At 36.6% G+C, this 17,085-nt stretch overlaps 1 pseudogene; it reads left to right on the top strand.

Moving 5' to 3' along the window:
* The first annotated feature begins 1,722 nt into the window (after positions 1–1,722).
* On the top strand, positions 1,723–4,926 carry LOC139883188 (uncharacterized; annotated as a pseudogene).
* The last annotated feature ends 12,159 nt before the right edge of the window (positions 4,927–17,085 follow it).

The raw sequence follows: 17,085 nt of genomic DNA, 5'->3' as shown, positions 1-17,085 counted from the left end.
AATCAAACCAAATATGCAAAATAAATTTTGGAACGTGCAGGTTTAAGTGAATGTCGTCCTTCTGCTACTCCAGTTGATACAAAATCAAAACTCAGCAACAAAATTGGTAATGCATACTCTGATCCATCATCCTTTCGAAGCTTGGTGGGAGCATTACAATATTTAACCTTTACGAGACCGGATATATCCTACTCAGTTCAACAAATATGTCTCAACATGCACGCTCCTAAAGATATTCACATGGCTGCTCTAAAATGTATACTTCGATACATAAAAGGCACAATTGATTTCGGGATACATATGACTAAAACATCTGTTACCAATCTCATTTCCTACACTGACGCAGGTCAACTTCGGGTTATTGCGTGTATTTAGGAGACAATTTAATATCGTGGTCTTCTAAACGACAACCTACCATTTCACGTTCCAGCACTGAGGCAGAATATAGAGGAGTAGCTAATGTCGTCTCCGAATCATGTTGGCTACGAAATCTCTTACTAGAGCTACATCATCCGGTTAGAAAAGCCACGATCATGTTTTGTGACAACGTCAGTACCATCTATCTCTCTAGAAATCCCGTTCAACATCAACGCACGAAACACATTGAATTAGATATCCATTTTGTTCGGGAAAAAGTAGCTCGTGGTCAGGTTCAATTTCTTCACGTTCCTTCACGTTATCAAATAACGGGCATTTTTACCAAAGGTCTTCCACGGATATTATTTGATGATTTTCGCTCCAGTCTCAACGTTCGTCAACCTCCCGTTTCAACTGTGGGACCCTATTAGACGTATCTCCTATTATTAGGTGAGGATATACACGAATCAAATTTTGTTAGCAAGGGAGATAGTTCCCTGATATAGCTCATAGTTAGTTGGCACAAATCTTATATAAATGTACGCACTCATGAATGAGAAGTCACAGATCAATTTACCAACTTACAAAGAGGTTTCAAAATAAAGGATTATGAAGAATATTTATACGGTGTGCATGATTAAAAACCTTTCTCAATTCTTATTCCTTCCGAAATTTTCAATCCACGGTTACTAACTCACTACATAAATATTATGCAAGGATAAGTGTGTGATTGCGGTGGCTGTCGACAATCAACACCGGCTGTCAGACCAACACCGGCGGCTGTCAGAAACCAACACCGGCGGCTGTCAGAAACCAACGCCGGCGGCTGTCAACCGTAGCAATCGGACAAGTGTGTGATTGCGGTAATTTGCTCTTTTGGTTCTGACCATTATCATCGAGTAAAAACTTTGTGTTTCATACCTTTTGACAAGAATTTAAGGATATATGCATAAGCAAGAGAACAAATAGATGAGGGTAATTTGGTAAAGAATGACTAGTAAACTGGCCTTAAGAGTTGTTATTGCTTTGCAGTTTTAGGTGTTTTATGTACATCTATGTCAAAACCCGGAGTAAACAGGTTTAAAACTTAATAGACAGCAATAAACAAGTAAACAACGTAACAATGGTATATACATTTTTGTTGTTTGATCTGTATTTAATGTTTTGAAAAATACCAACACTTTATAAAGACTTTCAAAAACCACCTATAATACAAACACGATTTCTCTTTCGCAATGTAGACAACTACACAAGCAGAAACCTTGATTTCACCTATTATAATTTAAGAAAGAGATCAAATTTCTTAACTATATAAGTCGAATACAAGCAGATGAAAGTCATGTTGTCTAGCTAATTACATAAGCAATGGTACAACTAATTTCTACTCTCTTTAAGTTGTCCATTGTCATTTTATTAGTGATGACATGTTCGTCCCAAAAACATTATGGAAAATACAAATTAGGTGCTAGAAATCAGTTAGACCCACCAAAGGTTAATTATTCTCAAAGATCTAGTAACTTATCTCTAGAGTACGAGGTTTATAACTACACACAAATATTGGACCATTTCAATTATAAGTCAGAAAGTTCTGTAACCTTTCAACAACGTTATATAGTTGTAAGTAAATACTGGGGTGGGCCCGATAATAGCTCGCCAATCTTTATCTATGCAGGGGATGAAATAGATATCCTCTTCGATATTGAAGATCCCGGTTTCCCCCTAGTTCTTGCTTCACGGTTCAATGCTCTCTTGGTGTATATCGAGGTATGTATGAGTTTTCAATAAACAGAAGAGGTTATGTATGCGTATTTACTCTATTACTAATTTGATGCAAATTGATAGAGTTTTATATATGTAGCATCGGTATTATGGGACTTCAATGCCATTTGGATCCAAAGAGGAGGCTTACAAAAACACTAGCACTCTCGGTTATTTTACCTCGGAACAAGCTTTAGCAGATTATGCTGAGATAATACTTGATGTTAAGAATAATTTGTTGGCAGAAAAATGTCCCGTTATAATTATTGGAGCTTCGTACGGTGGAAGTAAGTTATAGAAACATTTTAATATAATTTTTTTCAATTTATTCACTTTTTCTTCGTGCTCTTTTAGTGCTTGCTTCATGGTTTCGTTTGAAATATCCCCACATCGCATACGGAGCTTATGCATCATCGGCTCCGATCCTGTACTTTATGGGGCTTACTCCTGAAACCGGATACGACTCAGTTGTTTCAAAAGACTTTAATGTAAGCCAAACCGATGAAACTCTTATTGATCGTTACAAAACTCTTTATGTTTAAAGTAACTAAGTAAATCTTGGTCTGAAATAGATATAGTTGCTGCACAACCCAATGGTCTTTCAAACCTTTCCCAGATGTTCAACACATGCATGTAATGATTCTACTATTTTTCATTGTCTGTCATACATAATACAATTAGTCAGTTACATTTAGTTTTCTAAAATTTGTAATCGGTTCTTTTGAAGTCCATTAAACACCAGTAAAAATCTAAAGGATGGCTTGGAAATGCGATACGATAGTTTGGCTCAATATGATAATCCCAATCGCAACGTGTTGCCACGTTTTTGCAATGCCACCAATGAATCAGGAGAGAGTTACATTCTTAAAAAGATCGTTGCGGGATTAGTTGCTTATCCAGGAAATGTATGCCTTGATATCTTTGACAGTAGCCGCAACAAGGACATTGGATGGGATTGGCAGGTATATATATATATATATATATATATATATATATATATATATATATATATATATATATATAGGGTCAGGATCAATGGGGAAGTAACCAATCGGGGGGAAGCAAAAAAAAAAAAATTTCGTTTTTTTTGGAGTTTTTTTTTTCCGGCATCAAGATCAAACGAAAATATGAACATTTAGAAGAGACACTTCGTGATGAATGTTATTATTTAGACGGGAAAACGATCGACAAAAATAACATTCAAGATAATATTGTTCGTGAAGAATATGAACGATTTTTTTTTCATGTTTTGTGAAGTAAAATTTAGCCCGATTTAGAGTTTAGGGTTTAGGGCTTAGGGTTTAGGGTTTAGGGTTTGATGTTTTGGGTTTATTCGGGCTTAGGGTTTAGGGTTTGGTGTTTTGGGTTTATGGAATAAACCCAAAACACCAAACCCTAAACCCTAAGCCCTAAACCCTAAACCCTAAACTCTAAACCGTTCGTGTTAAAAACTCAATCTAAATCCTAATTCTAAACCCTAAATCTAAACCCTAAACCCTAAATTTCTAAACCCTAATATCTAAACCCTAATATCTAAACCCCAATAGCTAAAACCTCAACATACACTCGAAAAACACGATAATTGTTATATATTACTTCTTCGAGTGTTTTTCCGCCAAAATAAAAATATTTATCACAAAGTGTCTCTACTAAATGTTCATATTTTCATCCCATCTATAATGTTCGTGAACAAAGTTTTTTCAAAAAACGAAAAAAAAAAAAAAAATTTGCTTCTCCCGATTGGTTACTTCCCTCTCGATCTTAACACTATATATATATATATATATATATATATATATATATATATATATATATATATATATATATATATATATATAACCAAGAAATATGTAGTAAGATTGTAACAATACATACAAATTCGTACAACTATGTACGTGGTTTAGTTAATTACTCTGTAACTATTAAATATTCTCGTTTATAAGGCGTGCACTGAAATGGTAATGCCAATGGGGCGAGGAGAAAATGATACAATGTTTCAAGCAGATCCTTTTGATTTAGGCGAATACATTAAAGATTGCCAACAAGTTTTTAATGTCACTCCAAGACCTTATTGGATCCCGATCGAATTTGGTGGCTATGTATGTCAAATCATCCCCTTTGTCTTTTCATAATATAATTTATATTCGTAAATTATATTGTATGAATGATGTAGAACTAAATGTACTATTATACAATGCTACAAGGGTATAAAAGCTGTGCTTGAAAAGTTTGCAAGCAACATCATCTTCTCGAATGGACTACGTGATCCGTTTAGTTCTGGAGGGTGAGTTTTGGTCAACACTGTGTCTGATTCATTTTAAAGTTAAATTGTTAGAAATACTAAAGCTTTTTTTTATATGACAGAGTTCTTCAAAATATATCAGATACTGTTGTAGCTACTTACACGGAGGAAGGTAAGCACTATGAAGTTTTTAGTTTAGGTTAATACGGAGTATTCTACTTTTCGAAGGACCCATTTCAGTTATTTAACAATATTTTTTCAGCAAGCTCGTTATATTTACATAACATGTTATATAAATAAATCATAAATATATCGCTTTATTTCTACCCATTATAACCAACCCCTGCAACAGATTAACTCTTTTAGTAAAGTGATCAACCTTTTATATATTGTACTGTATGTCATTTTCATTTAGTTCACCCGTGTGCTTCTTTTTCATTTATTCAGGACATCATTGCTTGGATTTTAACACTGCGTATGATTCGGATCCCGACTGGTTAGTTGCTCAACGAGACTTTGTAATCAACATCATTCAAGAATGGCTCTCTAAGTATAGTGTCCCTAACTAGTTCTATAAAGCCGTAAGATTATGTATGCTAATCAATGACCGGACCGGACTTATTTCCGTAAGCTTTTGTTTAAGTAATTACTAATTGTATCTCCTATCAGTTACCTAATTCTTACTGATTATAATATAATATGAACAAGAATTGAGTTACCTACTTTTATTGTTTACAAGATGAAATAAAGATATAGAAAAGAAAGATCATTGGCCCGAGTACTAAGTGTTGAATTAATCGGTTTTGTAATCACGTGTTCGGTTTTGTAGTCACGTGTGCATGTAGAGTTATCCATGACTTTGGCTGAAACTTAGAAATAAGTTGCGTTAGTTGTTATGTTTAATTAATTAATAGTTGGATTAATTATAAGAATTAGAAGGTAATGGTTTGATTAAATCAAAGATTTATATACATGTGTGCAAACATAGTGGAATTGTGGGTATACGTGTACTAAGGCTTTGAAGAGTGGTGTGTACCGAGTTTGGGCACGTGTCATTTAGTTTTTTATAGGAAGAAAGTTTCTGTATATTGACTAAATATATCTTTGGTTTATTGTTAATAAAATGTGGCAAAGTTTTTTTTTTTTTTTTTTTTTCTTTTCTTTTTCTTTGTCATCCATACTTTTCTTATATTTTGTTTAATTCAATAAGTCTATATCTATATTTGAGTTGTATGTAAGGGTCTGTGATCCAACAATATATTAGAAATAGAAGATTATGTATATTATTTGTGGAAGAGAGGATTGATGATTTAGATATTTGATTGATCTTGAAAGCTTTTCTTTTATTGCTTAATTGTTTTGCTTTGTTGTTTGATTACAAATGAGAGGTGAATCCATCTATTTATATTACACCATGAACTAGTCTAGAATACTTCATCATCTAATATCTAGATATTTCCTAAGTATTCTCATGATAATTCTAGACTTAGATATTTTACAAGATTATTCTACACACATTCTACACACTTTCACTACTACATATTACAAGAAGTTTCTACATAATGGGCTATAATCTTGATCCAAAATATTTGTATACTTGGAAGCCCAAATCCAAAACAAATAGCCCACAATCAAGTTTAGTTTCCAACAGCTCCCCTTAAACTTGATTTCGTCACTCCGAGCATATTCCGTAATCTCTGAAATGTCACGTGTTTTAGGGGCTTTGTGAAAATATCAGCAATTTGGTCAAATGACTTCGTGTACTTTATCTGCACCTCTTTATTTGTAACACACTCCCTGATGAAATGGTATTTCGTATCGATGTGCTTGCTTCGATCATGGAAGACTGGATTCTTTGCTAGAGCAATCGCAGATTTGTTATCCACATATATCTCCGTAGCTTCCTTTTGGAAAAACTTAAGCTCATTTAGTAACTTCCTGAGCCATATTGCATGACAGGTGCACGATGTTGCTGCTACAAACTCGGCTTCACACGTTGACAGAGTCACAATGGGTTGCTTCTTCGAGCTCCATGTGAACACCGTATCTCCCATATAGAACACGAAACCACTCGTACTCTTACGATCATCTATGTCTCCAGCCCAATCACTATCACTGTATCCAACTAGCTTGAAGTGATCAGAAGGCGAATAAAACAGGCCATAGTCAATCGTACCTTTGATGTAGCGAAGTATCCTCTTGGCCACCTTCAAGTGATTTATTGTAGGTGCTTCCATGTATCGACTTACTAGTCCAACTCCGTGGAGAATATCTGGCCTCGTGCAGGTTAGGTACCTCAGACTTCCAACCAAACTCTTGTATTGTGTTGGGTCCACCAAGTATCCTTCATCATCTTTTGACAATTTGAGATTGCAATCCACCGGTGTGTTCATTGACTTGCAGTCATTCATCCTAAACTTCTTGAGCACCTCATTCGCATAACCATCTTGGGATATGAATATTCCTTCTTTCTTTTGTTTCACCTCGATCCCAAGATAGTAAGCCATAAGTCCAATGTCGGTCATCTCGAACTCCCGAACCATTGCTTTCTTGAACTCCTCAAACATTTTGGGATTACTACCGGTGAATATCAAGTCATCCACGTATAGGCACACAATCATAACATCTCCATCATTGCTAACTTTGGTGTAGAGGGCATGCTCATGGGGGCATTTCGTAAAGTCATTCTGCTGGAAATACTTGTCTATCCTGCTATTCCATGCCCGAGGCGCTTGCTTCAACCCGTATAAGGCCTTTTACAATTTTAGCACCTTATTCTCTTGGCCTTTCGCGATGTATCCCAAAGGTTGTTCTATATAGACTTCTTCTTCGAAGTGGCCATTAAGGAACGCGAATTTGACATCCATTTGATAAATCTTCCAATTATGTTGAGCCGCAAGTGAGATTATCAATCTTATAGTTTCTAGACGAGCGACGGGAGCAAATACCTCGTCATAGTCTATGCCAGCTCGTTGACTATATCCCTTCGCCACCAACCTTGCCTTATATCTTTCAACTTCACCTTTGGAATTCTTCTTGGCCTTGTACACCCATTTTACACTAATAGCCTTATGTCCCTTTGGTAGTGTGGCAAGATCCCACGTATTATTCTTCTCGATTGCTTGAATCTCTTCGTCCATAGCACGTTTTCACTTTTGGCTTTTTGCTGTGTCTTCATAACTTATTGGCTCACAATCTGCAAGAAGGCAGAACAATGATAGATCCTCCATAGGCTGGGTTACCTCGTACAACTCCCTAATGCTCCTTGTGTGATGTTGTAGCCTACTTGATTCTCCTCCTGATGTTGGTGTCACTTCATTAGGTGTAGTGGTTGGAGTACGTGGAGAGTACGGGGATGGTGTACTAGAAGGTTCTTGAACTTCTAGATATTCTTCGTTCCTTGCAGTACTTTCGAACGGATATGGGAGAAAATCGTAGTTCTCCTCTTCGGGAACATTCCAATCCCATGTTGCTTCTTCATCGAACACCACGTCTCGACTTGAGATTAATTTACTGGTCTTGGGATTGTATAACTTGTAACCCTTCGAACTTGAGTCATAGCCCACGAATATGAGTTTCTCGCTTTTATCATCGAGCTTCGTCCTCTTCTGATATGGCACATGAGCATATGCCACACTTTCGAACACTCGAAGGTGTGAGATGCCGGGCTTCCTTCCACTCCAAGATTCAATGGGCGTTTTGTTCTTGACGCTTCTAGTGGGCGAGCGATTTGCTAGATAGATCGCACAGTCCACTGCCTCAGCCCAAAACTCCTTAGGCATCCTTTTGTTCTTTAACATACTCCGGGCCATATCAAGAATGGTCCTATTTTTTCTTTCCGCAACACCATTTTTATGAGGTGAATACGGAAGAGTTAGAGGACGTCGTAACCCATTGTTGTCGCAGAATTCCTTGAATTCCTTGGATGTGAACTCTCCTCCATGATCGGATCTCATCGCCTTTATGGTGAGACCACTTTGATTCTCCACAAATGCTTTAAACTTCTTGAACATTCCAAAAGCTTTCGACTTCTCTTTTAAAAAATAGACCCATGTCTTTCGACTAAAATCATCAATGAGTAGAAGAAAATATCTATTTTTACCAAAAGACGGTGGGCTTATGGGTCCACACACATCCGTGTGAATAAGTTCTAGAGGTTTCTTCGCTCTACTAGAAGCTTCTGTTGGAAAACTATTTCGGAAGTGCTTTCCTAGAAGGCATCCCTCACATATTTGATCCGGATGATTAATTGGAGCCAAACCCTTCACCATTCATTTACTTGATAATAATTTTAAGCCTCCAAAATTTAAGTGCCCGTATCTCATGTGCCAAAGCCAAGAATTATCTTTGAAACATGCTTTTAAACATCTTGGAATATCATGTTGAATATTTAGCATGAACATCCAATTCGTTGACATTGGCACCTTAGCAATCAAACCTCCTTTTTGGTCTCTTAAAGAAAGGGTACGATTTATCATGTGAATATCATAGCCTTTCTCTAAGAGTTGTCCAATACTCAGTATATTCGTCTTCATATTGGGCACATAATACACGTTAGAGATAAATTGATGCCTTCCATTTTTCAAGCGGATGAGGATCTTACCTTTGCCTTTAACCGGGACTTTTGAGGAATCACCAAAGGTGATATTTCCACTTATTACCTCGTCTAACTCCACAAACATGTTTTTGTCACCGCACATATGGTTGCTTGCACCCGTGTCGAGATACCACAAATTTGATTCTCCGTTATCTTCACCTTTGCATGCTAGTAACAAAGTGTTTTTCACGGCTTCGGTATCTTCTTGCACTAAATTTGCTCTTTCTTGCACGTAATTGTTTGACTTCTCGCATTCCGAAGCATAGTGGCCAAATTTATGACAATTATAGCATTTGGTTTGAGAATTGTCATACCTTGGCCTTCTACTTGTGTAGCCTCTCCCGCGACCTCTTGTCGGGTGAAAATTTTGACTTCTTTCTTCATTTCTGTAAGAACTATAACCTCCACGTTTGATATATCCTTGTCCTCGTCCTCGGCCACGTACTTGACCACGACCTCGTTGACTCATTTGATGAGTCTTTTCACTGCTCTCTTCCTTGAAAGAGAGTTTTGCTTGTAAAGCTTTCTCTAAAGGCTCCTTATTTTTCTTATTGAACCTCTCTTCATGGGCTTGTAGTGAACCCATGAGTTCATCGAAAGTCACTGATTCTAGATCTTTAGATTCTTTGATGGCTACGACTATATAGTCGAATTTTGAATCTAACGATCTAAGAATCTTCTCAGTGACTCTTACATCACTTAGAGTTTCACCATTCCTCTTTAATTGATTGACAACCGCCAAGACTCTTGTAAAATAATCAGAAATTGATTCTGAGTCTTTCTTATTTAAGGATTCGAACTCACCTCATAGTGTTTATAGTCGAACCTTTTTCACCTTATCAACTCCCTTATAAGAATTCTCCAAGATCTCCCATGCTTTCTTGGCGGTGGTTGCACTTGCAATTTTCTCAAAAAGCTCCATCATCTACACTTTGTTGGATGATGGAAAGAGCCTTTTGATCGTTCGTCTTCATTAATTTTTTCTCCTTGCTGAGAGGACCTTTTTCTACAGGTTCCTCATAGCCTTCCTCCACAATCTCCCATAAGTCTTGTCCACCTAGGAAGGTCTTCATTTGGATGCTCCATCGATGATAATTATCCTTTGTGAGGCGAGGAAACGTGATGACATTGTTGGCCATCATCTTGTTGAACCAAGCTTTTGATACCAATTTGTTGGAAATAGGAGGTTATGTATATTGTTTGTGGAAGAGAGGATTGATGATTTAGATGTTTGATTGATCTTGAAAGCTTTTCTTTTATTGCTTAATTGCTTTGCTTTGTTGCTTGATTACAAATGAGAGGTGAATCCATCTATTTATACTACACCATGGACTAGTCTAGAATACTTCATCATCTAATATCTAGATATTTCCTAAGTATTCTCATGATAATTCTAGACTTAAATATTTTACAAGATTATTCTACACACATTCTACACACTTTCACTACTACATATTACAAGAAGTTTCTGGGCTATAATCTTGATCCAAAATATTTGTATACTTGCAAGCCCAAATCCAAAACTAGCCCACAATCAAGTTTAGTTTCCAACACAATAAGTCCTTCTAACAGCTTCGTCAATTTACAAACTATATCTTCAAGTTTGTAACCGCATGTAACTACATCTTCATTTTGCTCGCGGGAGTTTGACAAAACTACACAGATTGTCACTGTGGTTTGTATGATCTTGTAAGTTCAGTCACTAAGTTTTTTTTTTTTTTTTTTTTTTGCTTGCAAGGATGGTTTGTATGATCTTGTAAGTTTAGTCACTAAGACTAGTTGTATCGGGGCAAACCAACGCCCAGTGTAATGATCCAGAAAATTCCACATTAATACACACACACACACACATATATATATATATATATATATATATATATATATATATATATATATATATAACAATTTAAATAAATAATGTAATTATATATTTTATATAAGTAACTCGATATATATATCATTGAAAATGGCAAGATTGTATTTGGACAAAAATATGGGACTTTCTATTTTTCACTTTTGATAAACATGCATATCTATATAAATTCGAAATTAGACGAGGACAAAATTTAATGTAGCTAGACATTTGATCATGCAAGCTGATGTGTGTGTATATAATAAGTCTCATTTAAATTTTGTTAAATATAAAATAAAGATTTCTAATGAGCAACAAAAGACTACAACATTTCGTATCAAGATTTCAAGTTAAAATGATGGAAATCACTAAACCTGCGTACTTTCACGAGAAAAATCATAATTAAATCATACTGACTCGAAAAAGGGTGATTCTGGTGTCCAGACTTCCGTAACTCAAAAATCTACAACTTTCATGAAGACACCATACGCGGACCGCGTACCTATCTACGCGAAACGCGTAATGTTTGTCGACATAAAAAGTTTGTCGACATAAAAAGTGATGGCGACTTTAATTATTATATTATTATTTAAATAAAATATGCATGATAGGATCGAAGTTTTTCATCTATAAATTGAGAATTCGTTCTTGCTTTTAAACTACACATGCATATATACTTTTACATATTTTGATGTTATATTTTTATAAGTGGTAATATATTGAAAAGAGGTTATGAACGAGTATTTTTAATTCGGGTTTCAAACCGTTTTAAACTAAAGAAATATTGGGTATTGTTCGGGGTATTGTTCTTGAATCCAAGACCAACCATACAGTCGTCTACCATCATTACGTCTACGCAATTTGCCTACAATATTGAGTCTCAATATTGAACTGTGAGTTTATAGTCTCCCTTTTTAAATACTTTAAATATTTTTGGGCTGAGAATACATGCAATTTATTTTAAACACGATAAGACACAAGTACATACTAAATTCTACACTGAGTTAAACCGAAAATCCCTTAGCTTTGGTAACTAGTAGCTGCCAGTACATAGGATATGGACTGGTGGGCGCGAATAATTGTATATGGATCCATAGGGCTTGACATCCCCGTCCGAGCTAGAGCACTAGCCTTTTAACGGACGTATGTTATTTGAGTTTAAGACACGTTGGTTTGCGTGTATTAAAACGAATGGGGTAATTATCACTATAGCGTTAAGTTTAGTTACCAGGGTGCTCTGTTACGTAGAATCTATTGATAAACTTTTGATGAAATCTTGTGGTCTATCTTTATATATGTTTATGACTCGAGCAATTAAACCTATAACTCACCAACATTCGTGTTGACTTTTTAGCATGTTTTATTCTCAGGTCCTTAGAATGCTTCCGCTGTGATGTGCTTGTTGCCTGCATGGAGTCTCTCATGCTTTGTACAAAGTTTATTGCATTCAAAGTAAAACTGCGTTGTGTAATAAATAATTGGACTGTGATGTCAACCTGTAAATTAAAGACTTATGTATTTCGGGGTTTTGCTTATACCTAAGCACTCGCCCACATATTTATAACTTTCTATGTTTAGAAAGTCACTTATTTTAATGAATGCAATATTTTATCAAAACGTATCATATAGAGGTCAAAACCTCACTGTGGAATCAATGATTAACGTGCCGCGTCAATAGCGATTTTGACGGGTCGTTACAGTTGGTATCCGAGCTTGAGGTCATAGGGAACCAGAAATTACATTATTGTGTTTAACTGGTAATTGTTAGGATGCATTAGTGAGTCTGGACTATGACCATATCTGTTTTTCCTGATTTTTGCTTATTATTTGGTCAAAAACATTATTTATGATATATTTATATGCTAACGTAATTGTTGTTTCAATTATGTGATAGATGACTTCTTCTAATCCTATCATTTTGTACGACTCGGAATCGGACACTGAATCTATTCTATCCACAACTGAAAAGGGAGTTCCAATACCTATTAAAGAAGAAATTGTGTTAGCCGGGGAATCTCAACTCCCGGTAAACCCAGAGGAGGTTCCAGCTCCACCCAGCTTTAGTTTTCCGGAGCCACAGTATCGTTGGCATGGACCCATGATCCCTGGAGTAAAAGAGGATCGTCCATTTCTAAACAAATATGGACATTGGTCCAGATATACCGCCAACGGGCGGGTTGTGCCGATTACGCCTGGCAGATTTCGGTTCATCACCACCGGTACATATTCTTGCAGTTCGTCATCATATTCTCCTACACATGACTCAGACAGTTCGTCATCAGACGAGATCAGTAAGGAGGAGGATTTCGCTAATGAAATAAAAGAGATCACTAAGGAGAAATTTCAACTTGCTATAGATAATAAAAACAACCACAATAATAAAATGTCCTTAATTATTAAAAAAGAACAGGACCATTCGATCCGTAACCACCCTTATTGTATTAAACCCACTGAGGCAACGGGTACCTCAAAACCCCAACTAAAAATAAAATACACTGCCAGAATGTCTGTCGGACCATGTGCACACAAACAATTGGCAGAGAGAACCAAATGGGAAGAAGTTTCTGATAGTTCTGAATGAACGACCTCGCAACCATAAATCTTCCATGCGCTATTTTATTGCTTATGTGTGCTACTCTATCTTGTTATGTAAAATAAGCATATGTAAAATATCAGTATTGTATGGTATTGTATTATTTTAGTTTATTAATAATAAATGCATGGAATGATTATTTGTATTATTACTACTTCTTATTATTATTATTATTATTACATAATAATGTAGTAACTCGCTATAATTTTTTATAGTGGAATATTATTAGGATTTTAGTAGTTAATTCCTTGTACTAGCTATTATGTATGAACTTAACGGGTAGGTAATACCCTAGAAATAATTATAAAATGCTAATAAGAAGAAAAGGCTTTTATAATAATTGGTTCATATTATTAATATGCTACGATTAACTATTGACAACTCATTTTACCTATAATATTCTATATGATTAAATTATATCTGTTGTGTTTATTGAAGAAACATGTCTCAAATGTCGGATGCTGAGTTTGAGCAACTAGTCGAGAAACGTGTGAATGAAAGAATTGCTGCAACCGAAGCAGCAAAAGCAACAGCCGAAGCAGCAGCCAAAGCAGCAGCCGTAAACACAAACTCACGAAACGGATGCTCATACAAAACTTTTCAAGGATGCAAACCACAGACGTTTAGTGGAACCGAGGGACCAGTCGGTCTAACCCGATGGTTTGAAAAGATGGAGTCCGTTTTCAAAATCAGTAATTGTGCGAACGGAGACAAGTCAAAGTATGCTTCGTGCACGTTGCAAGATGGTGCACTTACTTGGTGGAACAATTATGCTAAAGCAGAAGGAATAGATACGGCATATGATATCTCTTGGGAAGAACTGAAAAAGATGCTAATCGAGGAGTACTGTCCTCGAAACGAGATCAGAAAAATGGAATCTGAGTTACGTAATCTGAAGGTTATCGGCGCGAATCTCAATAACTATGAAAAGCGTTTCATGGAACTAGCCTTGTTGTGTCCCGAATTGGTGCCAAACGAGAAACGAAAGATAGAAATGTATATTGACGGTTTATCGATCAATATCAAAGGAAATGTTACATCGTCCAAACCAAATACGATGCAGGAAGCCATGACAATGGCAAACCAACTCATGGACCAGATCACAGAGAGTTCGATTAAGGCACCAATTACCGAAGTCAAGACAACTGAAGGAAAGAGGAAATGGGAAGACTATAAGGGCAAAAGTACTCACCTGAAGAAACAAGAAACTTTTAAAGGTAAACAAGATGGGGTAACTGCAAGTCCAAACTATAAGGGACCCCATCCGTTCTGCAAAAGATGTTACACACATCATGCAGGTTATTGTCAAGTGGTCTGTGATAAGTGCAACAAGAAAGGACATGTGGCGAAAGATTGTTATGCCACCGTTTCTGAAGCAAAGACAAAACTGACCGATGTCAAGAAATGTTTTGGATGCGGGAAGTCTGGTCACTTTATAAATCAATGCCCTGATAAGGAGAAGAACAAAGAACCCGCACGTGGGAGGGCATTTAATGTTAGTGCTAGTAAAGCACGTGAGGATCATAATCTTGTCACGGGTACGTTTACCGTTAATAATCAACTAGCTTCTATTATGTTTGATACGGGTGCTGATAGAAGTTATATGTGTAAAGACTTTAGTTTTAAACTAAAATGTGCATCATTACCTCTAGACGATAAATATACTATTGAATTAGCTAATGGTAAACTGATAAAAGCCGATAAAATTTGCCATGGTTGCGAAATGAATCTCGCTGGTGAAACCTTCAAAATCGATTTGATACCCGTAGAATTAGGAAGTTTTGACGTAATCGTTGGCATGGACTGGATGTCCAAAACAAGAGCGGAAGTTGTTTGCGCTGAGAAAGCAATTCCCATCCCTCGTAAGGATGAAACGTCATTAATGATTTATGGGGAGAAGAGCAACTCAAAGCTGAACTTTATCAGCTGTATGAAGGCCCAGAAACTTATAAGAAAAGGTTGTTATGCTATTTTGGCACATGTAAAGAAGATCGATACTGAAGAAAGAAGCATTAATGACATGCCGGTTGTAAGAGAATATCCCGGAGTATTTCCAGAAGAATTACCGGGGCTACCTCCACACAGATGTGTAGAATTCCAGATTGATCTCATACCAGGAGCTGCACCTGTAGCCCGATCTCCATATAGACTTGCACCTTCAGAAATGCAAGAATTACAAGACCAGTTGCAAGAATTATCGGACCGTGGATTTATTCGTCCTAGTTTTTCACCTTGGGGTGCTCCTATTCTGTTCGTCAAGAAGAAGGATGGATCTATGAGAATGTGCATAGATTACCGAGAATTAAACAAATTAACGATCAAGAATCGGTACCCATTACCGAGGATTGATGATTTGTTTGATCAATTGCAAGGATCAAGTGTTTATTCCAAGATTGATCTACGCTCCGGATATCATCAGCTGAGAGTGAAGGAAGAAGATGTTCCTAAAACCGCGTTCAGAACCCGTTACAGTCACTATGAATTTCTAGTCATGCCTTTTGGATTGACTAATGCTCCAGCAGTATTCATGGATCTAATGAATCGCATCTGTAGACCGTATTTAGACAAATTTGTCATTGTTTTTATCGACGACATATTGATTTACTCGAAGAACAAGGAAGAACATGAGCAACACTTAAGACTGGTACTAGAGATACTCAAGAAAGAAGAATTGTACTCAAAATTTTCGAAGTGTGATTTCTGGTTACAAGAAGTACAATTTTTGGGACATGTTGTCAGTAAACATGGAATTAAAGTTGACCCTGCCAAGATCGAAGCCATTAGTAAATGGGAAACACCGAAGACTCCAACACAAATCCGCCAATTCTTAGGTCTTGCTGGTTACTACCGAAGATTCATTCAAGATTTCTCTAGAATCGCCAAACCCTTAACTTCATTGACTCAAAAGGGAAAGAAGTATGATTGGTCCACGGAACAGGAATCCTCATTCCAGTTGTTAAAGAAGAAGTTAACGTCTGCACCCATTTTGTCATTACCAGAAGGAAATGATGATTTCGTGATCTATTGTGACGCTTCGCGCCAAGGTTTAGGATGTGTATTAATGCAACGCACAAAAGTTATCGCATATGCCTCACGACAACTAAAAATTCATGAAAAGAACTATACAACACACGATTTGGAACTTGGAGCTGTAGTTTTTGCACTCAAAATATGGAGACACTATCTATATGGCACCAAGTGTACAGTGTACACTGACCATAAGAGTCTTCAGCATATTTTTGATCAAAAACAACTCAATATGAGACAACGTCGCTGGGTAGAGTTGTTAAACGATTACGATTGTGAAATCCGTTACCACCCCGGAAAGGCTAATGTTGTAGCTGATGCCCTAAGTCGAAAAGAAAGAGTAAAACCTCTTAGGGTCCGAGCTTTGAATATTACAATTCGTACCGATCTCACAAAGCAAATTCAAGCAGCACAGTTAGAAGCTTTAAAAGAAGAAAATGAAAAAGGCGAAATGAGCAGAGGGTTAGAAAAACAGCTTGAGGTAAAAGCCGATGGAACCCTGTATTTTGCTAATAGGATATGGGTACCAAAATATGGTAATCTAAGGCAACTAGTACTAGATGAAGCACACAAAATGAGGTACTCAATTCACCCAGGAAACGGGAAAATGTACCACGATCTCAAGAAGTTTTATTGGTGGCCTAATATGAAGACAGAAA

The sequence above is a fragment of the Rutidosis leptorrhynchoides genome, chromosome 1 (genome assembly GCF_046630445.1).
Source record: "Rutidosis leptorrhynchoides isolate AG116_Rl617_1_P2 chromosome 1, CSIRO_AGI_Rlap_v1, whole genome shotgun sequence".
Classification (NCBI taxonomy): domain Eukaryota; kingdom Viridiplantae; phylum Streptophyta; class Magnoliopsida; order Asterales; family Asteraceae; genus Rutidosis; species Rutidosis leptorrhynchoides.
The sequence above is the reverse complement of the archived record's forward strand: the minus strand, read 5'-3'. Positions and strand labels throughout refer to the sequence as shown.